The following is a 26,000-nucleotide window of genomic DNA, read 5'->3' on the forward strand; positions in this document are numbered from 1 at the left end:
TGCTGCCTTCTGCCATTATCTTGCTGTGTGACGGAGGTGAAGTCCCCACCCCTTCCCAAGCTTCTTTCCTCTGCAGTAAAATAGGCGTTTGGAACTAAGCCCTTCACCAGGAGGCGGCTGAAACAGTGGGGGTGGCGCCGGGTGCTAAGCCCCACCTGCTTTTCTCCTGTTTTTCCTTTTTTACAGATTGATGGGTTCGAAAGCCAACCTCTCTGAAAGAGTGTCCTGGCCCAAGCCCGCCTCGGGGACTGTTGTGAGCCTCGATGTCTATGGAACTATGCCTGGAAATCTTTTAGCACGGAACGTTTTAGGTAGAAGAGCGGGACCACGGAACAGGACAAGGACCACGGAAGAGGACCGGGACCGGGAAGCAGGAAGCAAGACACACCCAGCAACCAGTTCAAAGAGAGGGCTCATGACGCCGACTCTTCCTTCCTCCCTGCAAACTTTGAAGGCGCCAGGGCATGCTGGAGCTGCTGCTGGCAGAGAAGAGTCCGCGTCCACACGCGCAGCTCGCACTCGAGGAAGAGCAGGGACGACCGTCAGAGGAGTGCTTTGCACAGCACGTGCTTCTAGAACGGCCGGGATTTCAACCTTTAAAGCCTCCACTCCTTCTTCCTCCTCAGATCTTGGGGTTTCGAAAGTGATTTCCTAAATGCCTTTCAATTTCATCTTTGCCTAAGGAGATGGACCCGATTTACTGAATTCTGATTGGGGAAACACTTTTGAGAGTAAAGGTACCTGAAGACCTGTTGGGTCTGGCGGTAGCAGATTCGAAATGAAAGCAGGGGCCCCTCCCTCCCACGCCCCTGGGTCGCATTAAGCACAGCATGTCGAGGGTCAGTGAGTTTCCAGGGCCTGCAATCACACCTCTTTCTCTCTGAAATTACGCCCCGATTGTGAAGCTCTGAGCTTAGTACATTTGGATGACCGATGGGCCCAGGGAGTCAGGCAGGACGGCCGGGGGTCCTCCAGAGCTGCGTCAGCCGCGGTGGGAGAGGGTCAGATTGCTAATTTCATCTCCCCCACCCCAAAAACTCCCAAACAGCAGAGAACTTCCCAGAAGACTCGTGGAGTGGGGAGTCTGCAGGTGGGTGTGGGTGACAGCGCTCTGTCCCCGGGAGAGCATTTTTAAGTCGAAGCCCAGCGTAAAATACTTGTGCCTATTTTGGGGTTGTTTTTGCGCTAAGAGGAGCATTGTGCTTTTACTTACATTTACCTTATTTATTTTTGAGACAGGGTCTTGCTCTGTCGTCCAGGCTGGAGTACAATGGCGCCATCTCAGCTCACTGCGGCCTCGACCTCCCAGGCCTGAGCAATCCTCCCACCTCAGCCTCCTGAGCAGCTGGGACTGCAGGTGTGCCCCATTACTATTATTATTGTTGTGTTTGTGGAGACGGGGTTTTGCCCTGTTGCCGAGACTGGTCCCAAACTCCCGAGCTCAAGCCATGCACCCTCCTCAGCCTCCCAAAGTGCTGGGATTACAGATGTGCACCACCATGCCCAGCCATGTTGTCCTTTTAAAAGGGACATCAGACAGTGGCCTGGGCTGGACATGGCATCCCTGGAAGCTGGCCCATTTCTAGGGTGTCATCTGCCATTAGCCGGGGACCCTCTTGTCTCTCCGTCTCCAAGTCTCCACAGAGGACGTACTCAAAGTGAGGGTGTGTGGCTTTGCCCCCGCTGCTCCTGCAGGCAGGTGAGGAGGGAAACAGGTGACAGGAGGAGGTGGCGGTCCTGGTCGCCCTCCTCTGTGCCTGTGCATGGTTTTACTCTATGCTGAGGGCCAGTAGGGAGAATGGGAAACAGCATTTCTGCCTAGTCATCAAATTAGCGCCATCATGGGCCTCATGGCGTCACCGCTGTGTTCATTGCTGGCACCTTCCCATCCTCCCTCCAGCCAGGGAGGCCAGACCCGGGCACAGGCGGCAGGAACTGTCACTCTGACTCAGGGATTTGCAGTCTCGGGACATCAAACAGGCCCCACAGTTCCTTGCGCCTCTGGCCTCACACCTCTGTACAGTTTTCTGTACCGCCCATGTGGTTCTCAGAGCAGGTGTGGCCAGGGAGAGTGACAGCTTTGTATCTGCGTCCTAAGGCTGCTACAATGAGGCCCCGAGGGCCGGGGGGTTCAGGCCACAAAAGCTGATCCTGTCCGGCTGTGGAGGCTGAAGCCGGAGATCACAGTGTAGGTTGGGCTGAGTCCTTTCCAGGCTGTGCGGGGCAGGGGGCTCTGCCCCAGGCCGCTCTCCTGGGCATGCAGGCGCTGGCTCCTCAGGTGTCCTTCAGCTCCTCTTCCCTCTACTTGTGCCTGCCCTGTCCCCACATCTCCTCTTTTTGAGGCCACCAGGCCTCTTGGACTGGGGCCCTCTCTAATAACCTCACGTTAATTCAGTGACCTGCATGGAGTCCCTCTCTCCAGATAAAGCCTCCTTCTGAGACACTGGGGGTTAGGACTTCAGTGTGTGAATTTCAGGGCGACACACTTCAGCCCATCACAGACCTGATGGCTCCTGCAGGACCCCCAGCCCACCCCCACGGCCCATGGAGGAGAAAGCCAAATGGAGAGGGGACGTGGCCAGGCCACCCCTTCCACGGCCAGCAGCAACCACGCCCGTGTCTGGGCACCTCCTGGGTGCTGTACCCGTGCAGAGCGTATCCATGCCTTGCCCAGCTCGTCCTGAAGGAAGGTGCTGTGAGCCCCCACGCATCATCAAGGCAGAGGCTGAGGCGAGGGCAGGCGGGAGCTGAGACTGATCTCGGGAGGGGGGTATTTTCTTCACTGGGTGTTTGTATTTTTCTTCTCATAAGAGCCTTTGTCTCTTTCTCTTGCATGCCGTTTATCTCTTGCTTTTATTCTTACCCGGTTGTTTTCTGTGTGGGTCACGGATTCCCAAACCGCCTTCTGTCGGTCCCGGCCCAGACTGTGGCTCCCCGTGTACTCCCAGGCCCCAGGAGAGACATCAATCGTGTCCCCTTGTGGGTGCCTCCCGCTTAGCACCTGCCTGTCCCTTCCAGGGGCCCCTCTCCTCCAGGACTTACCTCTCCATGAAGACACGGCCTGTGCTAGTTCACGTTCTCCGGAGAGGCAGAGCCACTCGGGACACGCACGTCGGAAGAGAGTGATTTTAAGGAATCACTGATTCACACTGGCAGGTCCAAACTCTGCAGGGTGGCCTGGCAGGCTGGAGACCGGGGAAGGAGCTCCTGTCACAGTCTGAGGCCTGAGACAGTCTGGGGGCGGAATTCCTTCTTTCGAAGGAGAGGTCAATTTCTTTGTTCTGTGCAGGCCTTCCACTGATTGGGTGAGGCCCACCCCCTTTGACGAGGGCCACCTGCTTTACCCGAATGCCAATCTCATCCAGAAATGCCTTCACAGGAGCTTCCAGAGTAACGTTTGAGCAAATATCTTAGCATCGTGGCCCAGCCAAGCTGACTATAAAATTAAACATCACACCATCTAATGCCAAAATAATTCAAATCTTCTTTCAAGTGAAAACAAGTTTATTAAGAAAGTAAAGAAAGCCAGGCACGGTGGCTCAAGCCTGTAATCCCAGCACTTTGGGAGGCCGAGGCGGGTGGATCACGAGGTCAAGAGATCGAGACCATCCTGGTCAACATGGTGAAACCCCGTCTCTACTAAAAATACAAAAAATTAGCTGGGCATGGTGGCGCGTGCCTGTCATCCCAGCTACTCAGGAGGCTGAGGCAGGAGAATTGCCTGAACCCAGGAGGCGGAGGTTGCGGTGAGCCGAGATCGCGCCATTGCACTCCAGCCTGGGTAACAAGAGCGAAACTCTGTCTCAAAAAAAAAAAAAAAAAAGAAAGAAAGTAAAGGAATAAAAGAATAGTTACTCCATAGGCAGAGCAGCCCCAATAATTCAAATCTTTACTGAAGTCCCAAGAGGCCTGTGGGAGGAAGGTGTACTTTGAACATGCAGCAAAGATCTTGGCATGTCCCTCTCCCTGGCCTCTCTCCGCGTATTGCTTGCTATGACTCCCTGCAAACTCTGGTCCCCTCACTCTCAGCCTTGAGCCCAGAGCTGCCCCAACCCCCAGTGCTCCTGCCCTCCTTCTGCCTCCCACTTTGCTCCTATCCCGTCTCATTCTTCCTTCTTCTCCACAGGTGACTCCCAGCCACTTCTGGTCCTCACCCTGTCCCTACTTCTCCACCTTCATCTCTTCACCAGCCCTGAGTCCTGGCGGTGCAAGTCCAGGCACCGAGCCAGCAAAGGCAGAATCCACCACCCCCAGGTGGGGAAGGGGAACGGAGAGCATGAGGCACTCTCCCTTCTGCACATTTCCTGTGCATTCCCACTCTACTGCTCTAGAAGCTTGGGCAGCTGGTGGCTCACGGAGCCAGGACTTCTCCGAGCCCCTCAAGACTGCAGGTCCAGCCCTCCCAGCTCCCCTTCAGATTGGGGAAGAGAGAACCAGTGTTTCTGCTTCTCTCACACCACAGTTCAAGGTGGAGATGATGTCACAAATGGGATATTGAAGCAGATTGAGCGGTGCAGAGGGGTAACTGGAACGCAGGTTGAAGGTACATGCAGCCACAGGCTAAGCCAAGAAGACGGGAAGGGGGGTCCCTGTTGGAAGATAAATCCTTGGCCCCAGTGTTCCTGGTGGAGAATCCTCCAGTATGAATGCCTGCTGTGTATGCTCAGTTTGGGAGGAGTTAATCCAACAGGTCCTATTTCTTTTGTAAGAAGCGAAGCCACTGTGGGAGGTTGGGCTGCCTAAAGCTCTGTCCCAGCTAGTGCTGGATGAATGCCGGTACCTGCCATGTAAATGTTTTATTTGGTGCCTCTTCTATGACGCGTGTCCTCCTGGAGTGGGGCTCCTGGCTTTGTCAGTCCTGGAGGCCGAGAGGGATGTGGGCTGTGCCTTTTGGAAAATGCTTCCAGTGACCCACATGTTACCTGCCTCTATCCATATATTTTCAACAAGCTTTTCAGACCACGGTTTTTGTTTGTTTGTTTTGAGACAGAGTCTTGCTCTGTCGCCCAGGCTGGAGTGTAGTGGCATGATCTCCACTCACCACAACCTCCGCCTCCTGGGTTCAAACAATTCTCCTGCCTCAGCCTCCAGAGTAGCTGGGATTTCAGATGTGTGCCACCACCCCCGGCTTTTTTTTTTTTTTTTTTTTTTTGTGTGTGTGTGTGTATTTTTAGTAGACACAGGGTTTCAACACATTGGGCAGACTAGACTCGAACACCTGACCTCGTGATCCACCCCCCTCAGCCTCCCAAAGTGCTGGGATTACCAAGTGCTGGGTGAGCCACTGCACCTGGCCCAGACCACAGTTTTAATGTCCATTAAGGAAATGTCTGATTTGGCCAAGGGCGGCAATATGCAGGTGAGGACTTTAAGATAACACAATATGCAGAGATCTGATATGAAGCTGTCCGACTGGGGTATGACCATTCTCACCATAAGAGGAATACCTGATGAAAATGCATTGAAGACGTACTTTAAATGTGACCCTCTCTCCGCGCATTTACGACAGATTGGCTTTACTTTCCAGACTTTTCACACCAAGTTGTGCCTGTGCCCACAGACGGAGGAGGGGGCATGAGGCCCTGAGCTCTGGAGCCTTTGAAGTCAGGGAGGCCCCGCTGGAGTCACAGCCCCCGACTCCCGGCAGGCCAGCGCGCCTCTCCAGGTCTCTGTGTACTTTTCTGTGAATTGCGGAAAAGGGAGAGGATCTCTGCCACGCGCGTTTTCAGGGGCTGGGTCCCCTCTGTCCAACAAGCGTGTGAGAAAGCAACGGTGACTTGGCCTAGACGTAGTCACCACTGCACCTGCCGCTGACTGCGTGGCCCCTGCTCAGCCGTCCCTGCCCGTGACTGCTGGCGGCTCCTCTCACCTCCTCGGGTGTGTCTGAGGAGTCTGTCTCTCCTGATTGGAGGATCCCACGACACAGCTGTGACTGAGCACCCATGGATGTGGCGCCGGGAGCGTTTCCTGGGAGGCGACTGAGCCCTGGAAGGGCCCCGTGGGAAAACTGACAAAGCCTGAAACGTGCGTGCAGAAACGAGCCTCTTTGTTACCACACAAACACCACCAAACTCTCTCCTGCTGTGGTGTAATTTTTTCCATAAGTTGTTGGGGTGCAGGCGGTGTTTGGTTACATGAGTCAGTTCTTTAGTGGTGATTTGTGAGATTGGGGTGCACCCGTCACCCGAGCAGTGTACGCTGCAGCATATTTGCTGTCTTTTATGCCTCATCCCCTTCCACTCTTCCCCCAAAGGCTCCAAAGTCCACTGTACCCTTCTCATGCCTCTGCGTCCTCATAGCTTAGCTCCCACATTTCAGTGAGACGATACGATGTTTGGTTTTTCATTCTTGAGTTACTTCCCTTAGAATAATGGTCTCCCATCTCATCCAGGTCGCTACAAATGCTGTTAATTCATTCCTTTTTATTGCTGCATAGTATTCCATCTATTCCAGAGCGTACATTTATATACCACAGTTTTTTAAATCCACTGGTTGATCGATGGGCATTCAGGTTGGTTCCACGATTTTGCAGTTGTGAATTGCGCTGCTCTAAACATGCGTGTGCAAGTATCTCTTTCGAATAATGACTTCTTTTCCTCTGGGTAGACACCCAGTAGCGGGACTGCTGGATCAAACAGTAGTTCTGCTTTCAGTTCTTTAAGGAGTCTCCACACTGTTTTTCAGAGCGGCTGTGCTGTCTTACACCCCACCAGCAACGTGGAAGCGATCCCTGTTCGCTATGGTGTAATTTTTAAGTTTAAGCTTTTAATCTCAGATGAATCTATCTAAGTATCTACCTACCTACCCACCTATTATCTGTCTACCTATGACCTATCAATCCTAAAATAATAAGCTTAAAATGGAATCCAAATCCCCCATTCCCTCTCTCCTCCTCCACATCCCCGGGCACTGAGAAGGGTGTTTCAGCGTTTTCATCCATGCCTTCTGGTATTCATCTCCACATTTTAAAATGACATGTTTAGGCCGGGCGCGGTGGCTCAAGCCTGTAATCCCAGCACTTTCGGAGGCCGAGGCGGGTGGATCACGAGGTCGAGAGATGGAGACCATCCTGGTCAACATGTGAAACCCCGTCTCTACTAAAAATACAAAAAAACTAGCTGGGCGTGGTGGTGCGTGCCTGTAATCCCAGCTACTTAGGAGGCTGAGGCAGGAGAATTGCCTGAACCCAGGAGGCGGAGGTTGCGGTGAGCCGAGATCGCGCCATTGCACTCCAGCCTGGGTAACAAGAGTGAAACTCCGTCTCAAAAAAAAAAAAAAAAAAAAAAAAATGACATGTTTATGCTGTAGTAGGGTGGATCATGCCTGTAATCCCAGCACTTTGGGAGACCAAAGCAGGCGGCTCACCTGAGGTCAGGAGTTCAAGATCAGCCTGGCCAACATGGCGAAACCCCATCTCTACTAAAAAATACAAAAAATTAACTGGGCGTGGTGGCAGGCACCTGTAATCCCAACTACTTGGGAGGCTGAGGCAGGAGAATCACTTGAACCCCAGAGGCAGGGTAGCCTGAGTCGGGGAAGCTGGGCCTGCAGGCGGGTCCCTGCTGCTGTTGTCCTTTCGCGGTTCAGCCGAGGAACTGTCCACCCATCCTGCTCCCCTTCCAGGAGCTGCAGAGGCCTCCTGTCTGTGGGCCGCCCGTCCCTCCTTCCTGTGCATTCACACGTCTCTCCTTCTTTGCCGTCACTTTCGGGGACTGTATTCATTTCTTGTGGCTGCTGCACCAAACACCCACAAACTGTTGGCTTCGGAAGTGGATTTTCTCAAACTTCTGGTGGCAGAAATTTGAATGAAGGTGTCAGCAGGGCTGAGTCCCTCCGGAGGCTCAGAGGGAGTGCCTGCTCCGCGCTGCTCTCCAGTGTTTCTTGGCTGTGGGCACATCCTAGAAGGGGCACCCGGAGCAGCCACCGCAGGCAGAGGGGAGCACAGGGCATGCGGCCTTCCCGGGTGTGCTGTCCCTGCATCCTGCTTCTCCTCGGGCAGCATCATCCACACTCTGTCTCCCGTTTAAGCCCTTTGGCTTGGGGCAGGGCCAGCCTGGCCTCCATCACCTCCCAGCGAAGTCCCCTCCTGCCCTCCTCTTGTGAGGCTGCCCTTGGATTCAGCAGCCACCTGAAATCCAGATGATGTCATCTCCACATCCTTAACTTCATTACATCTGCAAGACTCTTTTTCCAGGTAGGAGCCATTCACAGGTTCCAGGAGTTCTGATGTAAACGTATGTTTTGGGGGATTTGAGGGGAAACAACTAATCATGCATGTGTAACTGGTCACGCCACACACGCGTCCTGCAATGCAGAGCCACTGGGCAGCTTCCTACCCTCCCTGCGCCCTGCCACGCTTCGCTCCTAGACCCCTGGAACCCGGGCACGGCCTGGTCATTGCTCCTGTCCACGGCGCCCCAGCACCCCTGCCAGCCCTCTCCCCTCCTCCGGCTCCCACTCACGTCCTTCCCAATTTCTTTCTGCAGTCAGGCCTGTTTCCTGAGTCACGGAGTCAGCCAGTGATGAGACCTGCTCGAAATGTGTGTGGAGGATGGGCGCACACACTCAGTCCAGGACGGGGAGGCAGGAAAGCCCAAGGCCAGCCCAGATCAGGACGAGAGTCTGTATTCAGGAGGACAGAACTGGCAGCTGGCAGCAAGCAGGCCCAGGCGCAGATACTGGAGGCTTCATCTCAGGGACGCTGCGGCTTCCGGGGGAAAGACAAGTCCCCTGGGTGCAAACCAGTGTGGCCATGAGTAGGCGAAGGGCCTGGCTGTTCCTAAAGAGCCCTGACCCTCCTAGGCGGCTGTCAGCTTCCTTTAGGCAAAGGACACTTTGAGTCTTCCCAAGGGCTGGGGGTCAGAATGGACCTCTGCACCCCGGGTCCTGGGATTAGCCCCTCACCTGTCTTTTTTTTTATGAGACGCCCGCATTTAATCCCACAAAGGTGGACATCTCGGTGCTCTCTGGGCCTTCGCTTGCCCTGGCCTGTGCAGCTCAGGTGGCCCTCGTCCCGTGTGGGCAGTGAGGTGGAGCTCCATCGATAGAGGGCCAGACTGGCCCTGCCCCAAGCCAAAGGGCTTAAGCGGGAGACAGAGTGTGGATGATGCTGCCCGCGGAGAAGCAGGATGCAGGGACAGCACACAGGGGAAGGTCGCATGCCCTGTGCTCCCCTCTGCATGCGGTGGCTGCTCCGGGTGCCCCTTCTAGCAGATGGCCCCGGCCCCAGATGATGTGACATCTTAGCCTGTGGTTGAAGGCATCTGCGGGGCAGATTGCCCCGGGCAGGTCAGCCCCTACATGTGGCAGGTCCGAAGGTGTACCACACTACTTACAGCGAGGTGTGCGAAGAGCCTCCGACCGCACCGATTCCACGACTGGCAGCCATTCTCACGGCCCCACAGGTGCAGCTGACACAAGGTGGGCTGCCCTGGGGCTCTGCAGCCGCACGGAAAGCACCACCTGCCCCCAGGCCCCACCCTTCCAGACCGTACGTCCCCACTCTGCCTTACCCTATGAGGGCCCCCTCCTCCTCTTCTGGAGGCTCAGAGCTGCCCACAGCCCTTCAAACTGTGTCAGAGCCACAGGGCATCATGGAGATGGCACGAGGGGCGTGGGGAGACGCTGACCTCGGGCTGAGTTGCCCTTTGCCTCCTGGCCGCCCACTGAGCCCCGGCTCCCGCTGAGCCTGTGTTCCCTCAGCTACAACCTGGAAGTCCCACCTCTGTCTGCAGTCGCTTTCAAAAGCAAAGAGCGAGACGTTTCCATCGAGACGTGTTGGTCTTGGCCACTGCACAGGCCCAAGGCCGAGTTTCAGACCCGAGGCTGCAGACCTGCCAAGGGACCCCACCCCTAGCGTGTCTCACCCTGGGGTGAAATTCAGACTCAGAGCCCCCACCTGCCTGGGCACGGACCCTCCCTCAAGGCTGGTCTTCGATGCCAGTGCCTGGCTGGGCGCAGGGGTCCCAGCAGTGCCACTGCCCCTCCGGGTCCCCTCACCCCCCATGTCTGCACCCAGGCCCCTGGGGCTGACCTGATCTCCTGACAGCTTTCTTCTCCTGAGGGGGCTCCGCCGGGCTGCCCTGGAGCACAGGTGGGAGGGAGGTGGGTTTGGGGTGGGTTTTCTGAACACGGTCCTGTTCTGTGCACTCACCGCTCACCTGACCAGAGGCATGCCCTGGAAACACGTCACGCCAGCTCACGCAGGCCTGTTCCCAGGGCCATGACTACAGAGGGCTCTGACCGACCCAGAGCAGCTGGGAGACCCCGGAGCAGAAGCCACCACAGGGCAGGGGCCCCACGACATGCCTGGGGAGGAGGGGCCAGCAGCAGGTTACAGGAGAACACAGGTACCTACGTCCACAGACATGCAAGTACGTGCACGCCAGCATGCGTATGGATGCACAGACACGCACACACACGTGTTCCGGAAGCCAGCATCTTCCAGCACCTCTTTTTGGAATGCGCGTGCAGGGGTGAAAGGAAGTGAGCCCACTATTCACGGCGGCATATTTCCACGTAGCCCAAGGTGTTAGTGACTAACTCCTAGGACGCTCAGAGTTGGAGACAAAGCCCCAGGAGAGACCCCAGGAGAGGCCAGGGCTGGGGGAGGAGGAGACTCTGATATGCTGACCAGGGTGTGCTGTAGGTGACTGGGAGTAGGCAGCAGCCAGTGACGCCCAGAGATGCAGCTGCCGCCGGGAGCCCCCGGGACGACCCCCTCGGGTGGCTGCTCTGAGGCCCCCAATCAACTCCATCCCTCATTTGCATGGGGCCCTCTCCTCCCTCGGCCCCTCTGCCTTGGGCTTGGGTGTGGACACTGCAGGGCTGGGTCCCCCACAGAGGTGACAAGGGGCTGCTGCTCAGCAGGAAGCCAGGCTCAGGGCACTGGGCAGAGGAAGAATGAAGTTTGCAGCTTGGAAATGAAGAGAGAGGCTCCTCTGGCCCCGCCGTCCATGAGTTTTGCATTACTTGACTTGGGGTTATTTCTATTTGAATCACTTCAGGAGGGAGGGCCTCATGGCTCCGTAGTCTCTGTGGCCTCCACGGGCCTCCATAGAGCCTGCCGGGCATACAGGGTAGGGCGGGGCATCTCGCTGCTGGGACCACAACTGCCCCGATCTGGCTCCCTAGAGTCTTTTGTGTGCACGTGTGTGTGTGCTGGTTGTGTGTATGTGCATACATTTATGTGGCAGGGGTACGTGTGCACGTGTTTGAAGTGTGCCAAGTGTGTGCATGGGTGTGTGTGGTGTGTGCATGTGTCATGTGGATATGCATGTGTGTGTGTCTGTGTGCATTTGTGGTATGGGCATGTGTGTGTGCGTGTGTGTGCGTGTGTGCAGTATGTGTGCATGCATATGTGTGTGTCAGGCATGTGCATTGTGTGTGTGGTGTGTATATGTGTGGTGTGGGCATGTGTATGTGCGGTATGTGCATGTGTGTGTATATGTGTGTGTGCTGTGTGCTTATGTGATGTGTGCATGTGTATCTGTGTGCTTGTGTGGTGTGGGCGTGTGTGGTGTAGGCATGTGTGTGTAATGTGTGCGTGGTGTGTGTGTGTGTGGTATAGGCATGTGTGTGGTCTGTGTGTGTGATATGGGCATGTGTGTGTGGTGTGTGCATGTGTGGTGTGGGCATGTGTGTGGTGTGTGTCTGGTGTGGGCATGCATATGTGTGGTATGTGCATGTGTGTGTATGTGTGTGGTGTGTGCTTATGTGATGTGTACATGTGTATCTGTGTGTTTCTGTGGTGTGTATGTGTGCTTGTGTGGTGTGAGCGTGTGTGGTGTGGGCATGCATATGTGTGGTATGTGCATGTGTGTGTATATGTGTGTGTGCTGTGTGCTTATGTGATGTATGCATGTGTATCTGTGTGCTTGTGTGGTCTGTATATGTGCCTGTGTGGTGTGGGCGTGTGTGTGGTGTGGGCATGTATGTGTGTGGTGTGTGGGTGTGTGTGTGGTGTGTGTGGTGTAGGCATGTGTGTGGTGTGTGTGTGGTATGGGCATGTGTGTGTACAGTGTGTGCATGTGTGGTGTGGGCATATGTGTGGTGTGCGTGTGTGGGGTGTGTGTGTGTGGTATGGGCGTGTGTGTGGTGTGTGTGTGTGGTGTGGGCAGGTGTATGTTTGGTATGTGCATGTGTGTGTGTGCATGTATGTGTGTGGTGTGTGCCTGTGTGGTGTGTGCATGTGGGTGTCTGTGTGCTTGTTGCGTGCAGTGGGTCCTGGGGCTTGTGCTGCAGGGGTCTGTCACCTAGACAGGCCTTCAAGACCCGTGCCAGTGATGCCAGCCCCAGGGGAAGCCAGTGCTGCATCAAGGTTACCACCGGAGCCAGATGGAAGCTGAGGTCATGCTGGCGTTTCCAGAGCTCCTGTCCTTGCTGTGGTGGACCTGGGGGCAGGGTGGGAGTGGGAAATGAGGGCTCACAGGCCACCACCATCCCACGAGAGACCCCCACTCCCTGAACCTCTGTCTGGGAGCTGGGCAGGCTCTGTGTGTCTACTGCTTTGTGGGCAGCTCCACCCAGCAGACCCCGGTACCAGGTGTCCCCCAGGAGACATGCTTTTGGTGGCTCAGGGTAGTGACCTGGTGACTCACAGTCCCCAGAGCGGTAAGCCCCCACCCTGGAGTCCACAAGCGCCACCCGCCACCCCGTGCCCATGGGTGCTGACATGGTATGGAGGCAGCAAGCAGAGCATGGAGCCCTTGCCCTCATGCAGAGGTGCTCCCCTGCGCCAGACCCAGGCTGACTCTCCCTGGTGGCAGATCATGGTCCCTGCGGGATTTCTGGGCAGGATTTCTACCTGACCCACACACCCGAGTGCTCCATCCTTAGCCGGCTACCTGGTGAGCTCAGGGTCAACATGGCATGGATGCATGTGGAGCAGACGGTGACTCGGGAGAAGTGGGCAGGTGGTGGCACAAATGAATGCCATGCCTGGAAGAGCAGGGAATGCCACCCAGGGTGAGCAGCTGGGAAGGCGGGCCCTGACCTTGGAGAGCAGGGCGGGGGTGGCACACAGGACGGGCACATTTTGGTATCAGAGTGGGGCGTGGATTTGAGAGCAAGGGTCTCTTGCGCTGAGGCTGCTGGGGAGCGGCAGAGGACAAGGCACTTGAAAAGGGCTGAGGTCCCCTCTGCTCTCACAGGCCCGGGTCCGTTCACACTGGCAACCATGTTAGAGTTGGTAGTTTCTAGAAATTTCTATTAACTGTGCACAGCATAAAATGTCTCGCATCCTCCTCGTCCCTTTAAAAGTGAAACAACAGTCATTCTTGAGACCTGTTGCGACTATCTCAGGCTGTGCCCCGAGCTGTGAAGGAGATAACAGACGGAGAGACCGGGGCTGCGCGGATGTCTTTATTTTTCCTGGGTGGGGAGCAGGATACACAGCCACACTGCAGTCACTTAGCTTGTAAAAATATCTCAATAAATAAAACAAACAAGCAACATATACACTGAAACAGAAAATACTTTTTAAAAATGGCTAGCCGAGCAAATCATGGAGAAAGAAGAAGAAAAGCGGCATGAAAATAAGAATTCCAGGCTGACTTGCAACTGTCATGCAGAGGCTTGGGGGAGGGGAAGGAACTCGAGGTTCCTCTTCTGAGAGCCTTGGTCCAGTTTACTCAGAATTGTACAAGAATGCATTCCTGTTTTATTAAAAAAAATACATTAAAAAAGGCACTTAGAGGGAAATACAAATTCAAAATCCAAATCCTCATAAATGTGTTCCTGAATCTAGAGATTTTCAGAAAGAATAAACCTCCCCCCAAACATAAACCCCAGAAGAAAAATCCAGAGACAGGATGGCCATGGCGACGTCACCAGCAAGAGGGCTGGGAGCGCCCTTCCTATCTGGAGCCCGTCCTGGGGGAGGATAGGAGCCCGGGTCTTCTCTCCGATGTCACTGCTGTCCCCTCTCTCAACGCTGGTGGAGGGCAGAGGTGGGGGCCTCCTGAGGTGGTTCAGGTTTCAGAAGTTACAGACTCCAACGCATCCCAATTCCACTTGCGCCGCCGACGCGACGGGCAGCCTGGAAGACACAGAAGGGGACCGTGAGCTACGGCTGCCTTGCGTGGCACCTGGCAGGGTTGTCCCCGGACTGCCCCGAGGCTGGCCAGGGTGGGACAGGGGGCAGGCCCTGAGAGAGCTGGCTCTGTTCTATTCGCGCTCCTCCGCCCCCCCAGAGACACTGCACAAGCGACTGCTGCCGGGCCAGCCCAGGCCGCTGCAAGCCCTGCCCGCGGGTCCAGGCCAAGGCCAGAGCGCCCTTCCCCGCCCGAGTGCCCTCTCTCCACTCGCCATCCCGAGGCTGCTCCCCCGCCAGCGCTCCGCAGCCCGCAAGTGCTGCCCGGCTGTGGGTGAGCCGCCTGGCACAAGCTGCCCGGGGACGCGAGAGGCTCGGGCCCCAGGCAGGCCTGAGGGCGCTGTGGGGTCTCGGGCAGAGGGGAGGAGGGAGCAGGACGCAGAGAAATGGGTCAGCCGCGGGGGGCAGCGGCCGAGGGCGGTTCTTGCTCTCAGATTTGTGCTTTTGAAACTGTTACAGATTCATAGGAAGCTGCAAAAACAACATAGAGGTGTTCCATGTGCCTTTCACCCAGCTTCCACACATACCACACCCACAAACACACACTACACAAGCACACACCACACACCACACAAACATAGCACATGCTACACACACTGCACACACACATCACACACAACACAAGCATACCACACACTACACACCGCACACACACACCACACACCACACAAACATACCACACACCACACACTGTACACACACATCACATACACACACCACACCTCCACATACACACACACACCACACACCACACAAACATACCACACACCACACACTATACACATATAAACCACATACACATACCACACACATCACACCACACCACCGTATACACATACACACATACATCACACATCACACAAACATACCACACATCACACACTGTACACATATACACCACATACACATACCACACACACCACACCACACCCCCATACACACACACACACACACGTCACACACCACACAAACATACCACACACCACACACTGTACCCACACACCACATACACACACCACACACACCACACACCACACAAACATACCACACATCACACACTGTACACATATACACCACATACACATACCACACACGCCACACCACACCCCCATATACACACACACACACGTCACACACCACACAAACATACCACACACCACACACTGTACCCACACACCACATACACACACCACACACACCACACACCACACAAACATACCACACATCACACACTGTACACATATACACCACATACACATACCACACACACCACACCACACCCCCATATACACACACACACGTCACACACCACACAAACATACCACACACCACACACTGTACACACACACCACACACCACACAAACATCCCACATACTACACACACCACACACTGTACATACACACCACTTACGCATACCACACACACAAACATACCATGCATTATACACATCACACACCACACAAACATATCACACACTACACACATCCCACACTCTGCATACACACCACATACACATATCACACACATAAACACACCACACCTCCACATACGCATTCATACACAAACACACACCACACACCCTACAAACGTTCCACACACTACACACACCACACATTGTACATACACATACCACACACAGTTACACCACACTCCCATATACACACACACCACACAAACATACCACACACTACACACACCTCACATACACATACATGCACACACACCACACACAAGACAAGCATGCCACATGTTACACACACCACATACCACAAAAAAACCCATACACTACACACACCCCATACTGTACATACACACCACATATACAAACCACACACACAAACGCACCACACTGCCACGTACACACACAAATACACACTACACACAACACACAAACACACCACACCCCCACATACACACACACACCACACCACACAAACATACCAAACACTACACACACCCCATACTGTACACACTATATACACCCACCACACACACACCACACCTCCAGATACACACACAAACATGCACCACACAATCATATCACACAGTACATACACCACATACCACACAAATATAGCACACACTACTCACACCCCATACTGTACATACACAACATATACACATACCACACACAAACACACACCCACATACACACAAACACACACTACATACACCACACAGTACACAAATATACCACACACTACACACATACACTGTACATACATATACTCACATATTGCACACACAACCACACCACGCCCCTACATACACAAATACACACCACATACCACAAACACACAGGACACTCCACACACTGCACGTACCACATCCACATCCACACAGACAACATACCATACACACTACACATTATATAGCACACATACGATGGTGTCACCACATCACACCCAGACATCTGGTACCAGTATGGGTCAAGAGCTTATTCACACGTCACTCTTGTGGGGGTGTGTGTGGTATGCATGTACAGTGTGGTGTGTGTGTGTTTGGTATGTACCTACAGTGTGGCGTGTGTGTGTGTGGTATGTATGTACAGTGTGGGGTGTGTGTGTGTGTGTGTGTGTGGTATGGGGTATGTATGTGTGGCATATCGTGTAGTGTGTATGGTATGTTGTCTGTATTTATGTATGTGGTATGTTTGTGTAATGTGTTGGCTGTGTGTAGTGTGTGGTATGTTTGTGTGGTGTGTAGTGTATGTGATTTGTGTTTCTGTGTGTATGTGGGTGTGTGGTGTGTTTGTGTGTGTAGAATGTGTGTGTGCATGTGGTGTGTGTGTACAGTGTGGGTTGTGTGTAGTGTGTGGTATGTGTGGTGCATGGTTACATGGTGTGTGTAGGGGATGTGGTATTTTGTGTGTGGTATGTGTGTTCAGTGTGGCATGTGTATGTGTGTGGGGTATGTATGTATAGTATATAGTGGGTAACGTGTATAGTATGTTATACATGTGTATGTGGTCTATCTGTGTATGTGTGTGTGGTACGTTTGTATGGTGTATGTGGTGTGAATTTCTATGTGAGGAGTGTGATATGTGTGTGTATGTGGTGTGTATGTACGGTGTGTAGTGTGTGTGTAGTCTGTGGTATGTATATGTGGTGTGTGTTTTTGTGTGTGTATGTGGGGGCGTGGTGTGTTTGTGTGTGTGTATGTGATGTGTATGTACAGTGTGTAGTGTGTGTAGTGTGTGTGTTTGGTGTGTGGTGTATGTGGGGGTGTGGTGTGTGTGTGTGATGTGTGTTGATGTGTGTGTGATGTGTGTGTGATGTACAGTGTGTAGTGTGTGTTATGTTTGGTGTGTGGTGTATGTGGTGTGTGTTTGTGTGTGTGTTTGTGGGGGTATGGTGTGTCTGTGTGTTGTATGTGACTGTATGTGTATGTGATGTGTATGTACAATGTGGGGGTGTGTATAGTGTGTGGTATGTTTGTGTGTCACAGTGTGTGTGTGTGGTGTATGTGGTGTGTGTTTGTATGTGGGGTGCAGTGTGTTTATATGTGTGCTGTGTGTGTATGTGGTGCGTATGTACAGTGTGGGGTATGTGTGTAGTGTGTGGTATGTCTGTGTGGTGTGTGTTTGTGTGTATACGTGGGTATGTGGAGTGTTTGTGTGTTTTTGTGTATTGTGTGTGTTTGTATGTGTGTGTGGTGTGTGTGTGTGGCGTATGTATACCTCTTGCAGTTTCATCATGTGTATTGCTTCTTGCACCCGCCACTGTGATCAAGGCCCACAATTCTTCCAGTCCCTCAAGTTCCCTTCGTGCCACACAAGTGACTTAAGCACACTCGTGGCCCGGTCAACCTGGGCTGTGCCAGGCTTGGTGTGGCTGTGCCAGGCCTGGTGCGGCTCTAGGCTGCGACTGGCCGTCCCGAGCGCCTTGGGAAAGAACCCGCGCGGGCGCTACCCAGAGCCTTGTTCCCACCTGCAGGGGGAGGAGACACAGACAGGAGGGAAGCCCAGGTCCTCCAGAAAGCCAGTGTGGGGACCCCAACCCCGCGCTGTCCTCTGTGCCCACTGAGCTCATAGAGAAGGTGCTGGGAGGTGGCCGGGCCAGCGTATGAGACTCAGGCTGCACAGAGATGTGGGCTCATGAGCCCAAGGTCTTGAGGCACCGTAGTGGGGCCCACAGGGCAGGGGACATGCAAGTGGCATCAGCTCTGGTCAGGGATGTGGTGCACACAGGTGTGCCCCAAGCCGCGCCCCAGGGCCGCTTCCACCACACACCCAGGCCAGCCTACAGCAGCTCCCAAGCTGGTGCTGGCCTGCCGGGAGACCCGAGCTCTAGCAGGGATCGCTGCAGACTGGCCCTGAGCCACTGGGACCTTTGGTGCCCGTGTGTCACTGCCATGCCTGTTGCACAAACATGAGAAAAGCTCGTTGACTTGCAGAGCCCACGGTAGGTGAGTATGTCCAGTGAGAATTCATGGAGAGCCCCCCTGAGCCAAGGGGCAAAGCAGCGCAATGAGACCCTCCTCCCCCCAAGGGGCTGGGTGTGGTGGGTGTCAGCGGAGAGGCTGGCATGGGCTTCCCAAGGCGGCCGCCAAGATTGAGGATTCTGCCACAGGGAAGGAGACCCAGGGAGGCCCCGGGCACTGGGAGAGAATGTGGAAGGCACGTTTGGAAGCTGGAGGGACGTGTGATGTGGTCCTCGGTGACATACGTGCCTGTGTCTGTGTGAGTGTGCCCACTAGTGTGAGTGCGAGTTGAGTATGAAAGAATGTCAAGAACTGTGAGTGAGTGTTTATGTGCAAGCTGTATAAATTTTGTGTGTGAGCATGAGAATCCATATAAGTTGGTCCGTGTGTGTGTCCGTGTGGATCATGTGTGTGTATGTGTCCGTGTGGATCATGTGTGTGTGTGCCCATGTGGATCATGTGTGTGTGTGTGTCTGTGTGGATCATGTGTGTGTCTGTGTGCATGTGTGTGTGTGCATCATGTGAATGTTTTCCCGTGGAAGTACTAGTGTGCATGATTGTGTGTATACATCCTTGTGAGTGGGTCCATGTGTGTCAATGTGATTGTGTGCATCCATGTGATTGGGTCTGTGTGTGTCCCTGGGGAGTGTCAGTGTGCAAGTGTCTGTGTGGGCGTGTGCCTCTGTGTGAGTGGGTCTGTGTGTGTCCCTGTGTGCGTGAGTGTCTGACACTACACAGCAGTGTCCGGGGGTCATATGGTCCCGCTCCCTCACCCCCAGCCCTCTCCCAATCCCCAGTCCCGGGATTCACCACACCAGCCTACATCCTCGAGAATTCCAGAAACCTTTAAACATACACACACACACACACACACACACACACACACACAGACACACACACACACACACATACACACACACACACTTTTTCAAAGTTCAGAGCACTCCAAATATTTAAGCCTTTTTAAGTGGTACTGGGCAGAAAGTCAAAGACTGCTCTCTCTTGGAGAATGTGGTTGTAATTAGATAATTAATAAGGGGGGCGGGTAGAGAAAGCTAAATGGAAGCCTTCCTCGGTGGGAGGAAATAATTACCACAGCTTTTGATATATGAGCTGAACCAGCGCTCCAAGGGGAAATACCGTATCATCCATGAAAAGCCAAAAATGACAGGGACCGTCCCCTGGCCAGTGGTGGGTTTCAGGGTTTGCTTCACATGCCCGAGGGGACCCAGGCTCAGGCAGAAAGGAGCGGCAGGTCCATTAGTCTTCTTGACCGAGAGCCTCCAGGTCTGGCCCCCTTAATGTCACCCTGACCCCAGCCATGTCTGCTGACATGGGCCGAGTTCTCTGCAACAAATGTAAAACATCTGGGGCTGGGGAGCGCCTCCTGCATACACAGGCCACCTGGAACTGTGTGCATATGTCCTGTGTGCAGCTCCCTCCCTGTGTCTGCCTCCCTGGCCCAGGAGTGGGGGGTGGGGCTGCAGAGCTGTGGCAGGACCAAGAGAGTGCCTCAGTTTTCTCTTCCACACCAGCCCCAGGGCCCCAAAGAGCAGGTGAAGGACCCCATTCAACTGTCTATCCCCAAGGCCTAACAAAGGGTGAGAAGCATTAAGGAAAAGGTCAAGAGAGACAGGGGCAGGTCAAGGGAGAGAGGTTTTACTCTAAGGCCATTTATCCATCTCCAGCCACCCACCTACCATCTGTCCTTCTTTCCTTCCTTCCTTCCTTCCTTCCATCCTTTCACCCATCCTTCCATCCTTCCATCCATCCATTCATCTTTCCATCTATCCTTCCATCCATTCATCCATCCACCCATCCATCCATCCTTTCATGCATCCTTCCATCTATCCTTCCGTCATCCAGCCATCCATCCTTCCAACCTTCTATCCATCCATCCTTCCATCTATCCTTCCATCCATCCATCCTTCTATCCTTCCATCATCCATCCATCCATCCTTCCATCATCCATCCATCCATCCCTCCATCCATGCATTCATCCATCCATCCTTCCATCCATCCAACCCTCCATCCATCCATCCATCCATCCCTCCTTCCATCCATCCTTCCTTCCATCAATCCTTCCATTTATCCATCCATCTATCCTTTCATCCATCCATCCTTCTATCCTTCCATCATCCATCCATCCTTCCATCCATCCATCCATCCACCCACCCATCCTTCCATCCATCCATCCATCCATCCTTCCATCCATCCATCCTTCCATCCATCCATCCATCCATCCTTCCATCCATCCATCCTTCCTTCCATCCATCCATCTATCCTTTCATCCATCCATCCATCCTTCCATCCATCCATCCATTCTTCCTTCCATCCATCCATCCATCCTTCCATCCATCCATCCATTCTTCCTTCCATCCATCCATTCTTCCTTCCATCCTTCTTGCCTTCCAACCATCCTTCTATCCATCCATTCATTCATTGATCCATCATCCATCCTTCATTCCCTCCACCCATCCACTCATCTAGCCATCCTTCCTTTTATCCATTTGTCCTTTCACCAATTCATTCATTTTCCCTTCCTTCCTTCCCCCTTCCTTCCTTTTTTCTTTCCTCCCTTTCTTCCTTCCATTCCTGCAACATATTCGAGCATCTGTCATGTGCCAGGAATTCTGCTCGTTGTTGAAAAAGCTGAAATGAATCCGAGAAATCTGGCAGCGCAGAAGCAGCATGTTTGTAAACGGCCAGGACACAGGGAAGACCCTGAGAACTTTCGAAAGTGCAGGTAGACTCGACAGCAGAAAGGGAAGGGCGAAGAACCACGGACACTGTTGGTCAAAACCAGCGTGGTGGAGAAGAGGGGAGGAGGAGCGCACGTGTGAAGTCTCCTCCAGTCAGACAGCACACCAACGAACACGCACAGACACATGCACACACCCCACACCACACACATACCCTGCATCACACACACATCACATTAGACACACACTCACATCACATACACTATATCACACATCACACATCACACACACACCCATCGCACACACTCCACATCACACACACATCCATCACACACACCCCACATCACACACACTACATCACACATCACACACATCCCACATCACGCACACTACATCACGTATCACACACACACCCATCACACACATGACACACACCCCACATCACACACACACTACATCACACACACACCCATCACACCCATCACACACACCCCACATCACACAAATACATCACACACACACCCATCACACACACCCCACATCACACACAGCCTACATCACATATCCCACATCACACCCACACCTTACATCACACACACCTCACATTACACACGAACCCATCACACACATGCACACACCACACACACACCCCACACACTACATCCACACCTACATCACACACACCACACCATCACACAACACACCACATCTACACCCCACACCACGGACACACTAAACATCACACACACACCCACACACACACCCCAATTCACATATATCCCATATCGCACATATCACATCACACACACACACCAATTAACATAAGCCCCACACCACATACATACATCACACACACTCTGATTCACACAAACACCAATAACACACACACACACACCAATTTCCATACATACCCTACATCACACACACTCCTTACATCACACACACCTCAATTCACACACACACCCCAATTCACACAAACTCCACACACACATCACACACACACACTCCACATCACACATACCCCATTCTCTCTCACACACACATCATCACACACACTTCAATTCACACACACGCCACACCACATACACCCCACACCACACACACATCACACACTATATCACACATACCCCATATCACACCCACACCCATCATACACAGCCCACATCACACACTCCCCCCAATTCACACAAACCACACACACACATACTCCACATCACACATACCCATATATCTCTCCCACACACAAACACCCCATCACATACACCCCTGAGGTTCTGCCGGGGGATCCTGGAGGGGCAAAAGTGAGGATTAGGGGTCAGAATCCGGCCACAGAAGTGATGGCTGCGGCCATGATGGGCTACGGAGCCGATGGCCAGGGCAGCCCTCAGCATCACAGTGGCGGAGCCTTTGCCTCCACAGGACCCTGGCATTGCGCAGTTCACAGGAAAGGGGCTGCCACTTGGCAGTGTGCTCCCACCCCCATCTCTTCTCCCTCCCCTACCACACACTCAACCCTGGACTTCCAGCTGCTTGGGCTGGGGAATGTGCCAGGCTGAGGTCACAGCACAGTTCACAGACATGGACAAGTCCCAGCTGCCAGCCACCCCCACGGGTCTCAACGGGTCCTGGCCACCCCACAAGGCCAGTCCTCTCCTCCTGACTGCCAGGTGGGCACAGTCTTGTGGTGGGGGCTCTCTGTCTTCCGCTGAGTCTGGACACAGCCTCCTGCCCTGCGGACACCCACCTCAGCCACCCCGAGTCAGCCAGAGGAATGGAACCAGCTCAGTGTGTCGGTGAGAGCTCCTGGCAGTGTGGGTGCACAGCAGACAAGGAGACGCCTCAGGGACCCAGGGGCCACGCGGGGCTCCTCCAGGCTGAACACCTGGCAGGGGGCCGCGAACAGGGAGCCAAGCCTCAGGCGGCAGAATTCACCTTCTGGGGAGGAGCCTGGATGAAACCAGAATCGTCTGCTTCGTAAAAAGGAACCACGAGGAAAACAAAACAAGGACTGCTGGAAACAACAAAATGAATAGAAGGAGAAATCTTAAAATGTTTTAAAGTGAAAAAAATGAATAAATCAGAGAGCGCTCCTGGAAGTCTCCCGGCACGCTGAGCGAAAAGCGAAGGAGGTTGGGCAGAGTGGTTCACGCCTGCAATCCCAGCACTTTGGGAGGTCGAGACGGGCGGATCACTTGAGGTCTGGAGTTTGAGACCTGCCTGGCCAACATGGTGAAATGCTGGCTCGACCAAAATTACAAAAATTAGCCAGGATGGTTGGCATGCAACTGTAATCCCAGCTACTCCGGAGGCTGAGGCATGAGAACGCTTGAACCTGGGAGGCGGAGGTTACAGTGAGCCGAGGGTGCACCACTGCACTCCAGCCTGGGCAACAGAGCAAGACTCCATCTCAAAAAAAATGAAGGTGGAGGGGAGGGGATGGGCAGAAGCAATCATGAAAACACGGCAGAGGAGCGTGTCTCCGCATTCAGGATAGTCTTCAGATTAAAAGGGAACACCAGGTTCCAGGAAGGAAAACTGAGAACACGGTGACCGAGCTGAATCACAAAGAAATCTCTGGCCTCTAAGAGCGGGGTAACCTCCTGCAGCTTCCAGACCTAGACCACCAGCAGCCACACGGTGGCTTCCCACGAGCTCACCACCCCCACTCAGTGACACTCCCAGAATGTCCACCGTGTGGATGGAAAGAACGGGCAGACCCGAAAGTCCATACCCAGAGAATTCAGGGACCAGGCGGGAGAGCAAGAGAAACGTGCGCCAGCGACACGGGCACAGAATGCGTCCCGCTCAGCAGCGGCTCCCGGGAAATGCCACTCCTTCCAAAGGAAAGGTGTCCCTGGGGCTTCTGTCTCTAGAAGTACCACAACAGATGATGCACTAACCCCCCAGTGCAAAACAAAGTAGAATGTTGGGGAGAAGGAAATGGCTGTAAGGAAAACTGTGAGAGGCCCACCGTCCAGTGGAGGCAGGAATCCAGGGCGTGCACAAGCCCTGGAACTGCTGGCCACACTGGGCACCTTTGTGGGTCCCCGGTCACGGCGAGCTTCTGTCTGCTCAGTCACATGACAGACAAGGACAGCAGCAGCAGCCAGACTGACATCCAGCACTTGGATTTGCGAATACTCTTAATTCTCATGCCGTCTGAGTTACCAAACTCACCCAAGAAAAAGCAGGAAACCCAAATATATCGCTAACCATCAGGCACCTGGGCCAGGTTAGCAAAGGTCTGTATCTACACCACGAAGAATAACAAGCCCGCTTGTTCTGTAAGAGGATTAATAGAACTTTCAATGAACAGACAATTCCCATCTATAGTAAACTATTCCAGAATTTAAAGATGAAGGAACACTTCCCATTTTATTATTTATTTACATGTACTTCTTTCTTTATTTTTAAAGACTTTATTTTTTTAGAGCAGTTTCTGGTTCACAGCAAATTAAGAGGGAAGGCACAGAGATTTCCCATGCACCCTCTGCACCCACGCACACCCAGCATCCCCCATGAGAAGTCACCACAGTTTGGACACCTGTCCTGGCAGCATCAGAAGCAAAGGCCAGAGCGTTGCTGCCCGTGAATCTAAATGCAAAAAAATCCCAAGACATTAGCAAATCAAGTCAAGTCGGGTATTTAAAGAATCAATTCCATGGCCGGGCGCGGTGGCTCACGCCTGTAATCCCAGCACTTTGGGAGGCCGAGGCGGGTGGATCATGAGGTCAAGAGATCGAGACCATCCTGGTCAACATGGTGAAACCCCGTCTCTACTAAAAATACAAAAATTAGCTGGGCATGGTGGCGCGTGCCTGTAATCCCAGCTACTCAGGAGGCTGAGGCAGGAGAATTGCCTGAGCCCAGGAGGCAGAGGTTGCGGTGAGCCGAGATCGCGCCATTGCACTCCAGCCTGGGCAACAAGAGCAAAACTCTGCCTAAAAAAAAAAAAAAAGAATCAATTCCAGATGGCCAAGAGGCGTTTATTCCAAGAATGTAGAACGTTACCGCTGGGAAAGCAACAGAAATCAGGGACGGTGAGGGCTTGCCTGGATGGGTACAGAGAGGTGTGTGTGCAATTCCAGGGCCAGGTTTCCTGAGCTCTCCCTGAGATACGCCCGGAGCCGGGCCCCGGTTGAAGCCCAGCGGCCACTCTGTGCTGCAGCCTTGGGCAAGTGGCTTCATGTCTCTAACTCTCAGTCTCCTCCTCTGCAAAACCCACAAATGGGGGTCACAATAGGACCTGCCGAGTCAGTGCTGTGAGACTTGATGAGCTGCTTCACCTGAAAGGCTTGGCCTTGCCTGTCCTATCAATGGTCAGCACGTGTGTCACCCACAGGAGCACCAGGAGGTAAGGAGCTGTTTTCTTCCCCAGCTGGTTCTAAAACAGCTCCTGGCACATAGTAGGTGCTCACTAAACATTTGTTGAAAGAAGAACTACAATAAAGAGACCAAAGAGAAACCAGGGGCTGAAGCCTCAGGAATGCAGGGACCGTGCTTCCCATGGCCAGCAGGCACGCGGCTCCCCAGACAGATGGACGGGGGCTGTGAACACTGACAGCAGAGGCCAGGAACGCTGGGCCGTGCCAGGCCAGACACTGGAGGGCGGCAGGGCACAGATGGCAGCCTCCGCCCACCTTCTGACCCACGCACATGCCACGGAGGGAAGGAATCACCGGTGACATTGCCCAGCCTGCACACAGTGCCACGGGGCCCACCAGGAGCCAGCGTCAGAGCTGCCTGCCCACAGGCTTCCAAGTAACAAAGCCGTGGCCCAGC

At 53.7% G+C, this 26,000-nt stretch overlaps 1 protein-coding gene across 1 annotated transcript in view; it reads right to left on the bottom strand.

The window, feature by feature from the left end:
* Positions 1-13,349: 13,349 nt before the first annotated feature.
* The window catches only part of TWIST2 (twist family bHLH transcription factor 2), a 68,506-nt gene continuing 55,855 nt past the window's right edge, over positions 13,350-26,000 (bottom strand). The window contains exon 2 of the mRNA XM_003936759.4: positions 13,350-14,038. The gene's annotated coding sequence lies outside the window, so the exon portion shown is untranslated. The remainder of the gene's footprint in view (positions 14,039-26,000) is intronic.

This window comes from Saimiri boliviensis, chromosome 5 (genome assembly GCF_048565385.1).
Source record: "Saimiri boliviensis isolate mSaiBol1 chromosome 5, mSaiBol1.pri, whole genome shotgun sequence".
In the NCBI taxonomy this organism is placed as follows: domain Eukaryota; kingdom Metazoa; phylum Chordata; class Mammalia; order Primates; family Cebidae; genus Saimiri; species Saimiri boliviensis.